This window comes from Corvus hawaiiensis, chromosome 8 (genome assembly GCF_020740725.1).
Source record: "Corvus hawaiiensis isolate bCorHaw1 chromosome 8, bCorHaw1.pri.cur, whole genome shotgun sequence".
Taxonomy (NCBI): domain Eukaryota; kingdom Metazoa; phylum Chordata; class Aves; order Passeriformes; family Corvidae; genus Corvus; species Corvus hawaiiensis.
The window spans coordinates 36,705,262-36,720,063 of NC_063220.1; the positions used below are offsets into that span (position 1 = coordinate 36,705,262).

The following is a 14,802-nucleotide window of genomic DNA, read 5'->3' on the forward strand; positions in this document are numbered from 1 at the left end:
CTGGTGACTGCATTTTTGAAGCTGCTGATTTACCAGGCAAGATAAAATCTGCAGTTGGGATTATTCAGTGCTGGGCTCAAGCATCAGAATTGGTTTTGTCTTATTAATTGTGCAAGATTAAACTTCCCTTTGTTTGTCAGTCAGCAGTTGTGGTTGGAAAAGGAGTTTGAGAGAATTGTTAATGACCAAAAAACTTGGGAAAACATCCACAGTGAGGGTGCTCTAGAGAAACAAGACTTCAGGAACCCTGAAACATGGCACCGGTAGCTCGTGCTCCTCCTTGGAGCATCTTGGTTGAATTTAATTAAAAGACACCAGAAATGTGTCCTGCCAGGGATCTCTGGTAATTAAAAATTCCAGCCCTGGGTAAGTGACATGGGTTTACTCTTTTGAACAATTTAACAGCATTGAAGGGCAAAGTCTGTCCGAGTTGTTCCTGAATATTTTTGGCAATAATGAGTGGGGTAAGTGACAACTGAGTGTGGTTTCAGAATGTCTGTAATGAAGTTGCTCATTATCCATGGCACTCCATGTGTGTAGAGCTGTAATTGTACAAATTTACAATTTTGGCAGCTGGATTTTGGTTTAGAAACCTCTGTTTTGTCAGTTAGGAAGTAAAGGAATTGTGCTTTCATGGGAAGTCTTCAATCTTGCTTGAATTATGCTTTGTCCTCTGCTATCGAGTCGAAAGTCTCTTTTTCTTACTCTCCTAATTGCTCTCCAAACGTCCTTTTATTCCCTTCCACCCCCAGCCCAACCCCACATTATATTTGATGCCCATAATGTACAAGAGAGCTAATTTAATTTTCTCCATTTTTACACCCTGTCATAATCACTGTCAGTGCTGACACTGAAGTGGACGAGCTGCTCGTATTTCACGTATTTGCTCTGTGCTGGGGTACAATTAACCGGGTTTTAATCACTTATTGCAGTGGAGGAGTGGGGCCATCAGGCTGGGGAAGGTTGACCTTGGTGGTGGTGGTGGTGGTTTGAGGAGGAAGATGCTGGGTCAGGTGGAGGAGAGGCAGTGGGATGGCCTCTGGCATGTCCAGCAGCACTGGAGGACACAGGAGAGCAGCAGGAATAACAGTGGGACGGAAAGCAGGATCATGGGGCGGGGGGGGGGCAGTGGAAAGTCCTCAGGGGAGGCTGAAAAAATAAAGCAGCACTTCTCAGTGGGATTTTTATTTGTGCTCATGCTGGCAGCATCACATCTCTCCAAAAAGGCATCTTTGAGGAGAAGAAAATCGGGATTTTTGGTTGAGGAGCCATTTCTAGTTAGGCTTGAGCGATGCTGAAGAGTGCAAAGCACAGATGGCCTGGACAGGATGGGGACAGTTTGATCTCCTGAAGGGGAAAAGGGATCCCTCAGGTTTCCATTTCTGTTCCTTTGCACTTGGATGACAAATTCTCGTCTCTGTGTCCTTATCCCAAGATTGTTCAGAACCCTTTTTCTTCCAGGTGGTTTAGAGGAAGGGAAGGGCCACCACGCATTAATGGCAGTGTCACATGGCTGAGTAAATACAGCAACTCCCCTTCTTCAGAGGGTTCAAAACATAATTTTTGGGTGGGTTTTCTTCACCTGGCTCGTGCCAATTTATTTATCACAGTACCCACACTTGATTTTATCCTTGGTAATGTTCCCTTATATGGCCTGAACAGGGGAGCTTTGTTTTAATGAGTATAAATTCGCTGCCTGTAGCCAAAATTCTTGTTGCTTTTCCAGGGGAGACCTCAGAAATTCTGTTTCTTGAGGAACATGCAGCACTCTGATACAAACTGAACTGATTTCCTCCCCCACACTGTGTTCAGGAAAGGGTAAATGGAGCTGAAAGCACTTTGGATAAATTTCACAGGGGTGTAGCGGAGAAAAAATGAGCTGGAAATGGATTTAAGCCAAGGTGGGGGACTGGTGACTCAGCAAATGGCACCCAGCTAATGAGGCAATGCTTAGAGGAATAATAATTGGAAATATGTTTCTTGCAGCTACATAGAAACTGTGTTCAGGGCTGGGCCTGGAGGAGTTCTGATGTGCAGGAACAGAATTTGTAACCTGAAATATAACACAGAAAAGAAGTGTTCTTCTGGCAATTGCCATTTCCAACCAGTGTAGTTCTCTTAACAGCAGAATAATAAATACAAATAACTAAAAAATCATCTCTGGCAGAAATTAGGGGCTGTTTCTTTGCAGCCAGCATGCAAATGCTCCATTTTCCTGGCGGGAGCTGCAGATGTCGACTCAGTTTCTTGCCCCTCTTGCTGCATTTTGCTTTGTTAGCTCATAATTTCTCTATTTCACATGTTTTCCTTGAGCTCCCGAGTCACCAAGTCCTCCCCAGCCACAGCAATTAATGATATTCCAGGAGTGCTTTGGAAATGATCAGGCTGCTTTTTTCCCCATACTTTAGTAGGAAGTTTCCCCAGGATGCCATCTGCTCCAGATGAAATCCAAGTACTTCCCATGTACTGTAGTCCCTTTGTATTAAAACCCATCCCCCTAATGATTAAAAACCCCAATTCTTTTGTTACAGAGCCATCCCATCAGCCCTAATTTACTGTTGATGAGCCCATTCAGTGTTTAATTCCAATTATTTCATCCTGTAATCCTTTTGTTCAATCCTGTGGCGCACCAGAATAAATGTTAGGCTTGAGTGTGGCCAGAGAATATTGTGAGTATTTTTGGTTTGGTTTTCTGAAAGAAAGAGATCTTTTTGCAATTCCTCCTGTTGCCCTTCTTCCAAATAGGAGAAATGCTGCAAAGGTTTGATTTTTTTTTTTTTTTTTTTTTTTTTTACTTATTTTTTTTTTCATAATCTTTTAGCTTAAGTAAAACTAAAATTGTCACTTGTAGCTGTGCAAGATATGAAATTAGGTCAGCTAAAATCTCTTTTATTTTTCCAGTGCTGCTCTATTGAATTCCAAGGCAAACTCTGAGGCTAAAGGAATCAGGGAGGAGGAAGGTGGCAACACAGGATCAAATCTCTCCCTTTTTTTTCTTTCTAATCCAATGTCTAGGACTCGAAGGAAAAATTTAGCAGCAATTTTTGGCCAGCGGAGAAGGCAGCTGAATTCAAAACTCTGTGCACTTTCATGCCAGACTGAACCAATCCAGCAGCAATTATTTGCCAATTAACAGATTTAATTGCCCAGCATTTAGATTGAGTCCATACCTTTCATGGAAATACAAATGGGAGCTGGGGGGGGGGGTGGGGGGGGAGGGGGAACACCAATAATTTATTCTTTACTCTTAAAAGATGAAAAGAAGGCAAAAATCATTCTGATCCCTTTTAAAAACCACAAGCAGTTGGGAAGATCCACCCACAGAAGTTGCAATGGATCTGTTCCTGGGGTTTTCAGAAGTCGTGTCATGGGGCTGTGAGTTGTGGGGATCTGTTTCACACCATGGAATCTTTGAAGGGTGTTTGAAGATTTTTTTTTTTGGGGGGGGGGGGGGGGGCTGCTTTTAACCCCAAGCGGTTTTGCACTTTTTTATATGTGGAAGAAAAGAACAGCTAAAGGCCCTTAGGTTTCTCCAGAGGGTTTTGGGCTGTAAAAGAATAGTGACAAAAATCCTGAATTTGTACACTCGGAGATGAGCCCATCCTGGTCCTTTTGTAATCTTGTAAGTTTGTGTTTGTTTGTGTTTTTATCTTGTGATTAAGGGGTTCTCCTGGGGCAGGAGGGGGAGAGCTGGGCTCGATGTCACCTGTCCCCCACATTCCTCCGACCCAGGGACCTGTTGCCCCACCCTGTCACACACCACAAATGTCAGTGCTTGAGTCCCACGTGTTTGGTGTGGAGCCAGTGGAATCACAGCATCATTCGGGTTGGAAAAGACCTTCAAGAGCAGTGAGTCCAACCCTAATGCTGGGGATAAGGATTTCTAGAAGCCTCCACTCCAGAAATCTCCTGGAGCTGTTCCATGAAATCATCCCTTCTGACTCACTTGAGGAATAAGATTTGTTTATCCCAGAGGAGATGCAAACAGGATGCTGGAAGTATTTCTCTTGGGATGTCTGGCAAAGAAGGAATGTTCTCTTGATTATTTAATGTTGGTTTTTTCAACTCTATTTGGACTTATCACTGTAGTTCTTCCAATCTTCTGGTTTCAGACTCATTTCCTTCCTTTTCCTTCCTTTCTGCTTGACTCTGGAACAAGAGATGAGCCATGGACACCTGCACTGTGGAATATGGATCTGGCTGCTGGCTCAGTGGTTTTGTTTCATTCTGAAATGAAATTTCACAAAATAAAACTGAGGCTAATCAGAAGATTTGCTCATCCAAATGTGGATTTCACTTCCTAAGTGTTAAGCAGATGGGTGTTTTTTATCAGAATGTAATAAAAACATGTAAATGGTCTTTGCCACTCCCTGAGTGCAGATGACTTTTAAAATAAGTTTATTTTTTTCTGTGAAAAACACAACTGCTCACTTGTGCCACCAGGACCGTTCAGCCACAAACCCTTTGCCTGTTTTTCAAGGCCCCCCTCTATTAGTTACTGTCTCTTATTCAGTCTAACAATCTTCTGCTACAAAAATTGAATCACTCAGGGGCCTTACAAATCACCTTGAGAGGCTATTTTAGAAATAAAATAGTTTCAGATCTCAATCTATTACTGTTGGGCAGGAAATTAACTGGGGAAAATGCATATTTGAGTACCTGGAGCTCATTGATCACTCCCTGAGCCCTGCACTGTACAGCTCCAGGGGGAGCAGAGAAATGCCACCAGGCTGTTGCCTGAGGGAAAATCCCTGTTTGTGGGAACAGGAGTCATTTGTGTGTTTTATGGGGACTGGCTGCGTTTGGTTGGGAGCTCTGCACTTGATCCTACAGGGAGAAGAGCTCTCCTTGATGTTGTTGAGTTATAGTGGAGCCATTAAGTTCCTCTGAAGGGTTTAGTTCTTCAAAGCATCTTTGAGTGCCACCAGCAGCACTTTGAGGCAGCAGAAGATGAATTTCCCTGTGGTGAGAGGTGAGTTATTCATGAAATAGGGGCACTGAAACAAGGTTCACCTCAGTTAATGTACAGATTTTAGCCCTGGTGGAAGGGACTGAGTACCCTGGGATCTCCCTGTGGCTGTGTGGGATGGATGAGGCAGGAGGCTGCTCTGGAGAAGGAGCAAATCCCAGATTCCAACAGCCTTGGAACCGCCAGACTGTCGGAGCTGGCTAGGAATGAGTCTCTTCCAGGCACTGGACTCCCAAGTTCTTTCTGCTACCACGATGAGGAAGGGCCTGGAGCATCTCCGTGCCCAGCACAGGCTGAGGGAGCTGGGGCTGCTCAGCCTCGAGAGGAGCCCCAGCTGAGAGGGGCCCTCAGCCCTGGCTGTCCCTGGCTGCAGGGAGGGCTCCGAGCAGGGCCCGGGCTCTGCTCCGGGGCCCAGCAATGGCACCAGAGCACCGGGCAGGGCCTGAGCCCAGCAATTGCCCTGCCCAGGAGGCAGAACTGCTGCCCTGGGCAGTGCCCAGCCCTGAGCACATTGGCCACAGAGGCTCTGGGCTCTCCTCCCTGGGGCTGTTGCAGAGCTGTGCGCGCACAGTGCTGTGCCTGTGCTCCAGGATGGCCCTGCTGGAGCTGGGAGGTGCCACCAGGTGCCCTCTGTGCTCCCTGCAGCCTGAGCCATCCTGGGATCCTGTGATTCTCCAGCCCACGTGTTGGATTGTCTGGATTTTAAGGTGTCAAACATTGATGCTCTTTGATTCCTTTAGGATTTGACTGTCCTGAGCCATCCCGTGGTGGGGGAAAGCTGTGAGAACTGAGGTGGATCTTGTCCTCCAAGGGCTGGGTTCCCAAAGGTGCTACTCACACGTGGGAAGGGAACTCCCGGTTCAGGAAAAGCAGAAATGCCCCTGAAAGTGCCCTGGAACACCTTGAGTCCCCTCCAGAAGAGTTGTTCAGTCTTTGGGACTTGCAGCTCTACTCCAGTGATAATTTTAGGGCTGAACTCCTCAAAATCATCAAGCCCTGTGTCTGTGCATTCATGTGTTGGTTTATAGCCATGCAGTCTGTGTGTGAGCGGAGCCACTGCGAAACTTTCTTACCAAACTTTCATCCTCTCCCACAGAGCAGCCACTGCAGCTCTTCAGTCACAAACTTTCTGGTTTATTCTTCAGTCATGTAGACATTTTGCATCTGTTCGAAGCAGCGTGCAGGCTTTGAAGGCCACAACCATTCCTTTTTGGTTTTCTCTTCAGCAGAAACACGGTTGCAGCTCAGTAGGGCCACTAGATTTTAGTACTAAGGCAGCTCATCCAAATTGACCTTTTTTCCTTACTAGGAAGCCCTAAAATGTAAATATTTTAACTTGGGAGGAAATCAGGCTTTGAAATTCTATTTGAAGGGCAATCATTAAACTAGTTTGACTTTCAAAGAGCTAAGAGAGACACTACAACTAGCAGGATTTAAAATCTGCCTCACTGCTCTGTCTTCCGTCTCATACTCCACCAGTAATTTGCATTGCCTGCTCAATTTTAGTTTTTATTGACAATAATGTATTTGTAGCAACAGTTTGGAAACACAGAATTCCTGTGTCCTGGTGACATGGAAGGTCAGGAATCCTTTCTTTACCTGCTGTCCCCATCATGTTACTTTCCAAACCCCCTTCTCCTTGCTCCTTTTCTCAGTCTGGCATTAAGAATTATTTTCTGAATGCTTATATGAGACTGTCACATCTGGACAAACAAACTGTGGTAGGAACTGCCTCCCCGTTACTGCAGAGTTACCTGGTTTTTTATGAGAAGCAGCTGTTTAAAACGAGGCCACAGGAACTTCAGCTTGATCAAAACTTCATTTTGTAGGACTTGATTTTCATATAACAAGGACTGACTCGTGGCTGTGTCCTTCAGAGCAGTTCTGAATCACTTCAAGTGCCCAGAAACATTCTTGTTGATGGTGATTATGGACTCTTCCTTTAGAAGGCTTTAAATAGGGGTCTGGGTTCTCCAGAGCCTCTGGAAAGTCTGGACTTCTGCAGGGGCTGAGTCCCTGTGCTGGCCAGCAGGATCTGTGTCCAGTTCTGGGCCCTCCTGGCCAGAGAGCCCTGGAGGGGCTGGAGTGTGTCCAGGGCAGGGAACGGAGCTGGGAAGGGGCTGGAGCCCCAGGAGAGGCTGAGGGAGCTGGGAAAGGGGCTGAGCCTGGAGCAAAGGAGGCTCAGGGGGGACCTTGTGGCTCTGCACAAGTCCCTGACAGGAGGGGGCAGCCGGGGGGGTCGGGCTCTGCTGCCAGGGAACAAGGACAGGACAAGGGGAAACGGCCTCAGGCTGGGCCAGGGGAGGCTCAGCTTGGACAGCAGCAGGAATTTCTGCATGGAAAGGGTGCTCAGGCCTTGGCAGGGGCTGCCCAGGGAGCTTTGGAGTGCCCATGCCTGGAGGTGTCCAAGGAAGGGCTGGAGGTGGCACTCAGTGCTCTGGGCTGGGGACAAGGTGGGGATCAAGGTTGGGCTCAGTGACCCCAGGGGGCTTTTCCAGCCTCAGGGATTCCAGGATCTCTGCTGTTGTGTGCCGTGGGATGTAGCAGTGCAGGTGGCTGCAGCTACTCTTTGTCCTGAGGAGAATTCAGACAAGCAGCTGTGGTGGTTAGCAACCCAAGTTTAGCATGTAACTTTACAGTCATGGTAAGAACCCATAACCCCTCCAGTGGGAGGCATCCCCTGTGCCTGGGCAATAATCGTGGGGGTTGAGCTCTCCCAGCTCAGTTTAATGCGTTCCTTTTGCCATGATCATTTTCCCATTAGGGCATCGTTACTGCTCAGCTGTTGTCTGGCATTAAACACAGGCAGGGTTTTTCCTGACTGAAGCTCATGGAAACTCTCTGGGATTTTACATGGAATGCCCATGGTGAGGAAATATCTGGGGATCTGAACCTAAACCCCCAAAAAACCCCAAACCAAACTCTCTCCCCCACACCTTTTCCACAGACATTGCTGTAATTTTTGAATGCCCAGGTGTGATCGCTCCCAGGCAAACACCTTCTCTCTCATCTCTTCTGGGGAATCTCTGTTGAAAGATAATAATTTTCCTTTTCCTTTTCTTTTCCTTTTTTTTTTTTTTCCATGGTGAAAAGAAAACTTTTGGGTAAGGTTGGAAAAAATAGTAAGGGAAAAAAACTCTCAGTGCTTTGCAGTATTTATTAGATAGTACATTGAGGCATGGAGGGTTTTAAATTGGCAGGGAGATGAACAGCTGATACACATAGGCAGAAATCAAATGTTTAAATAATGCTAAATTATCCTGCTGCACCTTGTTAAACAAGACTGCAATGGGAAGGGCTGAGGAGGTGGAGAAGGAAGCAAGGAGAGAAACTGTGTTCTTCAACTGGATTAGAGATGAATGGGATTTCTCTGCAACTGAAGGCTCGGTTCTGGTCTGAATTATGCTGGAAAGCTGATTTGCACAGGAAGGGGTTTGTGGGGTGAGTTTGTGTTTGCCTCCAATACCATTTCAGTTCCCTTTTGTGAATTTAATGGTGCTTCTCATTTCAGGAATATCTTAACGGGGTTTAAGTTTGAGGAATTGCAAACTCTTGGGCATCTTTAAACATTGTGAGCGGGAAACCATAGAATCCCAGAATTATTTAGGCTGGAAAGGACCTCTGAACCCAGGAGTGATCCCCACCTTGTCCGCAGCCCAGAGCACTGAGTGCCACATGCTGTCTTTCCTTGGCCACCCCCAGGGCTGGGGACTCCAAGCCTCCCTGGGCAGCCCCTGCCATGTCAGACATTTTTTGATCCTGTACCAGAATATCTTCATTTCAGTCTCTGATTTATAAGCTGCTGCTGACTTTGCCAGCAATATTGATGCAACATGAAATATTGGATTTATTTGTCCCTTCTACCGGGATAAGTAGAGGGACAGGAGTTAATGATGTGACCTGCTGGGCAGGTCTGATGTGGGGTAATTTCACACCTTATTTCTAAGCAGAGCTGTTTGAAGGGACTCGTTTGGTCCTAAAGGGAAACACAGAGTGTTAAACAAGTCAGGGCTCCATCATTTCAATATTTAATTTGATCCCTCAGCTGGTATTAACTCAAACCAAGGTTTCTGGTGTTGCTTTTCTTTGGGACCAGTAGGCTAATTCAGCCTGATTGTGTTTCTGGAGAAGTGGCTGGTCTTTTGATTTAATTCCAAATAACACAGCACAAAAATTGATTGCTGCCAAATCACAGGAAATTTTGAAAAAACTTCCAGGAAAAAAATAAAATCAAAGAAAAGAGAGTGGAGTGGTTTTTTCTTCCACATAAAGTTCCTGGTGATTAAATCACACTCTCCCGCCTTCCTACATAGAAACAATGGGTTTTGCTCTTGTTTTATTTTATTTTACTACTGTTAAGACATTTTATTCTTTGCAAAAATTTCTTGACTCCTCAGACTTTTTGTTCCATAAAATGCTTGGGATCCTGCCACTTGAACTGTTATAGAGCTCAATGTGCTTCTATTATAGAGCTCAATGTGTTTTGTTTAGAAAGTGAAGTTTCACACCCACAAGTCAAAAACCTCAGCTCTGCCCTTTCTTCAGTGTTTTTTTTTAAATCCTTCCAAATTTTCCTTTACTATTTTTTATTGCAGAATTAATTGCACAAATCTGGGCAGTGCCTGTTGTAACTTTCTGACAACTTGAAGGGTTTTGTGCCTAATATAAATCAAAAGAGGCATTTCCTGGAGAGGAACTTTTCATGAGGCTGTGGAGTGACAGGACACAGGCAATGGCCTTAAGCTGGAGGAGGGCAGGGCTGGATGGGATATTGGGAAGGAATTGTTCCCTGGGAGGGTGGGCAGGCCCTGGCACAGGGTGCCCAGAGCAGCTGGGGCTGCCCCTGGATCCCTGGCAGTGTCCAAGGCCAGGCTGGACATTGGGGCTTGGAGCAGCCTGGGACAGTGGAAGGTGTCCCTGCCCATGCAGGGGTGGGAGTTTAAAAAGTCCCTTTGAACTGAAATTACTCTGTGATTCTGTGCAGGTACTCTGCTCTTACACACAGAAACACAAAGGAAGCAGCTTTTTCAATGCTTTGAGGTGGGGTGTTTTTTTATTTATTTCTTTTGGATTTTTAAAAATGTTGTTGTTGTATTCATAGAAAATATACAGAGAACTCCAAGTTAATGCTCCTAAACCATCTATCAAACAAAAGCCTCTTCTTCCCACTCTGTAGCATTTTGCTCCACAGGATTTGCTGATGCCCCATTTCATTGAACTGGGATAGATTTCCTACCAGGACAAAGGTACTTTGTGAGTGTCTCATAAGGAACAGATCTTACAGAATGTGGCACTTCAGTGAAGAGGAAACTGTAAACAAAATCACTATCAACAAAGCCAGCACAATAACATTTCAGAGTGATTGATGGCTGCTGTGGAAGTAAATTCAAGGCTGTGAAAATTTCCTACAGTTGCATACGTTGGAAAAGAAAAGATGTATGGGACGTTCAGATACAAATGATGTGCAAGTGCATTGTTTATTTTATTATTTCCAAAAGGAAAAAAAACAAGCCCAACCCCAAAAAGCCAGTAAAGGGTGAGAGTGTAACTCACAGAATGGGCCCCATCCAGCCTGGCCTTGGACACTGCCAGGGATCCAGGGGCAGCCCCAGCTGCTCTGGGCACCCTGTGCCAGGGCCTGCCCACCCTCCCAGGGAACAATTCCTGCCCAATATCCCATCCAGCCCTGCCCTCTGGCACTGGGAAGCCATTCCCTGTGTCCTGTCCCTCCAGCCCTTGTAAAGAGTCTCTCTGTTTCCTGGAGCCCCTTTAGGCCCTGCAAGGGGCTCTGAGCTTTCCTGGAACCTTCTCCTCTCCAGGTGAGCACCCCCAGCTCTCCCAGCCTTTCCTCCCAGCAGAGCTGCTCCATCCCTCTGCTCATCCTGGAGCCTCCTCTGGGCTCTCTCCAGCAGCTCCAGGCCCTCCCTGTGCTGGGCCCCAGGGCTGGGGCAGCTCTGCAGGGGGGGTCTCTACTGCAGAAGTCAGCCTGCTTCTCCATGTGCCACATGGCTTGGAAACACAGAGTTTTTCTTCAGAAATGCTCTGGAATAATTTCTGGGTGAACAGTAAAGAAAAAAAAATGGAATGATTTAAAAATGAATATTATATGTTATAGTTGAGAAGTTAATGAGGAACACTCTGGCCCTGGGCTCCCAGTGACATCAAGGGTCCTGTGGCCACTGAAAGCAGATGTGGCCTTTGTCGCCTTTGCTCTTCGCAGTCTCTCAAAGCTTCCACCAGTGGTGTCCATCTCTCAAGCCTCCAGTGCCCACCCTGCAGGAAAGCAAGATTATTTTTCATTTAATGAGCTTGGGTGCACGAGCAATTAAGAAGGTGTAATCAAATGGAGCTAATCAGGATGACACAGCAGCTTCCCTCTGGGATGCTGCTCCAGTCAGCTTCTCCTCAGATCTCCAATTTGGTCTGTTTAGGTAAGAAAATCCATGGGAAGAGTGGCACAGGCAGTGGTTTCCCAGCTCCAGGGGCTGAGCACTTTGGTTTCCAAGCCTAGGTCTTTTCATTCTGCTCAGGAGATGGTGATTAACAGGTGAGGAGAGGCTCTGCTGGGGTAATAACACTCTGAGTGCTCCAAGAAACGTGGTGATACCAGTGTATTTTAAATATCCTTGAATTGTTCAGTATCCAAACTCTTTCCAAAGCTCCACATAGTCACTGACCCCATGGTTGTCTGCTAATTAAAATAGTTATGAACGAACTGCCAGGGAAAGGCAAAACGTGAATGGCTTCAGATAAACAACTGGTTTCTTCTTTATCGAGAATTAAACCTATTGTGGACCAGAATCTTGTGCCCAACCAAAACCAGCACCTAATTTTGGACTTAAAGAACATGAAAAATCACACATAGAAAATAATAAAGAACTCCCGGAGCTGTGCTCAGCTGCCTTCTCACCATGCCTGTGGGTAGAACCTTTGTATAATTAAGTACTGGAGATCTGCAAAGAAAATACCTTATCTGCTTGTTCTTCCCATGTAATCAATGGCTTGGGATTTATTTCCAATTGTGCAGCTGGCTAATACAAAATTAATCAAGCTCTCCATTTCAGCCAGCCTGGAGCTGGAGCAGAGGCTGAGGAGCTCTGTGTCAGGTGTGCTGCCTCTTTATCAGTGTCTGTGGGTGAGATAAAATCAAAAAATAGGGCTTCAAAAACTGAATGGAATTAGGAGGGGAAGAGTTTGAGCATTACTGAACTCCAAGAAGACTTTAAATCCTACAGAAATACCCGTGCAATTGCTGTCTCATCTGCAGGATTATTTCCAGTGCTATCTTGGAGGGGAAAACCTTACAGAAAGGATTTGAAAGCTGCCCTGGATCCTTTTATTTCCAGCTATTAGAAATGAAACTGAGTCCAGCTTTAGGCATCACTTTTGTCCTCCTACTGATGGCCTCTGGCAGCCTGCAGGTCCAAATTATTAATGTATTTTTATAAATTACATTAAGAAAAAACACCTTTATTTTTATGCTGCCCATCCTTGCTGATGGAAGACTTCCCTAGATGTGCACCTGGATTAAGCTAACCTAGCAAGGACACCTCCTAATCCTGTGCTTTCCAGGCAGGTGCTGCTTGGAGAAGGGTTTTATGTGTCCTTAGGTCTTTGGAAGGATCACTGATAGGCAGAGATTACTTTGGCATTTCCCATTTTCCAAAGGAGCCAAAGCACTGAGCAGAGCTGTGTCCTTACAAGGACAGATGATCAGTCTTAATTTCTCCCAGCAAATATCCTCCTTTTAATTACGTTTTTATTATTTTTTTTAATTGTTTTAAAAAATTTTTGATTGTCTTTGCAACCAGGAGCTGAATTACATTTTACGTTGATTTACATGGGTAAAATAAAATTAATGTACAGAGGTAGACAGACACAAAATGCAAGTTCAGCTTCTTGCCAGAACAAGGAGCAGAATTTATGATATTTTTCTGCTATTTCAGAGAGTCATTGAGGCTGGAAAAGCCCTCTCAGATCACAGAGTCCAAGCTGTGCCCGATGCCCACCTTGTCCCCAGCCCAGAGCACTGAGTGCCACCTCCAGCCCTTCCTTGGACCCCTCCAGGGATAGAGACTCCACTGCTGCCTTGTAGGGAATGACATTTTTTCCATGCCTTCAACTCTCCCAAGAGTGGTGCCAGACAGAGATTTTGATGGTAATCAGGATGTCCTGTAAGGTGTTTATTTTTGAAAGTGTTTTCTAAGGAGGTAAAAATGGAGAAGTAAATATTTTCAGGCTTTGGAGTCAATATTGCAAGGGATATGAAATGTCTTTTCCAATGTAGCAGAAATCCAGCGACTCTCTCCTTGCAATTTATCAGCTGGTTGATGATAAAGGTTTCAGACAGCAGATGAACCATGCTTAGACTTAATTTCCATGATGTTATCAAAGAAAAAATAAGCCAGAAAAAAATCATCCTGACTGAAGTTTCTGGAAGGAGTCTTTTAGTGTTTAGAGTCTGGAGAGTCCACACAGCAGCATCCTTGATAGGACAAGGGGGAATGGCTTCTCACTGCCAGAGGGCAGGGTTAGGTGGGATATTGGGAAGGAGTTGTTCCCTGGGAGGGTGCGCAGGACCCTGGATCCCTGGCAGTGTCCAAGGCCAGGCTGGAGCAACCTGGGATAGTGGAAGGTGTCCCTGCCCGTGGGACTGGATGGGCTTTAAGGTCCCTTCCTGCCCAAACCAGTCTGGGATTCCATGATCAGCGCCTCTGATTTTAACATCCCTTTTTTGGGAATCCTCTCTGGATGGATGCTTGGAACCACTGTGAGCTGAAAGGTGCTGAGTCCAACAGTCCTTTGTTCCATCCCATAATTCCTCCCTCACAGCGTTGCTTTCCAGAGGAGATACCTGTAAACCTTCCATCCATTAAAAGAAACCCTAAATTGCTTCAAAGGCAATCAAAGGCTGTCACATTTTGCAATTTCCAGACCATTTTGGATTAACAGGGCCCAAACTTTCCGAAGACAAGGATAAGGAGATTGTGGCAGGAGTAACAGAGGATGCCAGGACGTTCTTCCACCTCAGGCTGTAGTTTGCTTATTAAATAAATACTTAAAAACAAAAGAGGTTTAAGTTCCCCCTTCATGTTTTTCACCAGAAGGTTTTCCTAAAACAAATTTTGAAGAAAATACTGACTTTGCATTTTCCCTTTCTCTTTCTCATCCTGCTTTTTATTAATTTGAGTGGGGTTTGTTTTTTTTTTTTTTTGCAGACTGGGAGATATTTTGTAAATTGACCTGAAAACATGAATGATAAGCTGTGGGACAGGAAGCCAAAGCACATCTCCTGTAACGCATTGTAGACCAGGACCAATTTTAATTATAAAACCAAGACAGCCTTGGTTTCTGCTCAACAAATTAGGTCTCCGAAGTGTGCAGCTCACCACAAATAACTCTCTGTAGCTCTCCAGCACTGAAGCCCTCATTGCTTTCCTAATTAACTGAGGCTGTTTGGACACAGGCTGGCTCCAGGATGGTCAGCAAGCAGCTCAGGCTCCAATTATCGAACCCATTGGACCATAGTTTGTTAACAGGCACTTCCAAGGGTGACACCTCCTGTGGAGTCTCCTTACTCCACGTTTTTCACAGATGGGGGACATGCAAATGGCTGGGCCTCAGGAGCTGCACAATGTCTTAGGTGCCTTCACCTTTCCTGAGGGGGAAAAGGACCTGTGGCTTTGGAGCCTGTTTTCCTCTCACACCTTTATGCCCAAGCTGGGAGGGCAGCACTTCCCAGGTCCTTGCCTGAGTAACTTTGCCATGCCTGAGTTTGTGTCAGCACCCTCTGTGCAAAATGAGGGAACTTTATGAAGCCACAGGAACTCCGT

General features: G+C 45.7%; 1 protein-coding gene across 13 annotated transcripts in view; it reads left to right on the forward strand.

Moving 5' to 3' along the window:
- PCDH15 (protocadherin related 15) overlaps positions 1 to 14,802 on the forward strand; it is a 711,356-nt gene that overhangs the window by 405,169 nt on the left and 291,385 nt on the right. The gene's annotated exons all lie outside the window — the stretch shown is intronic.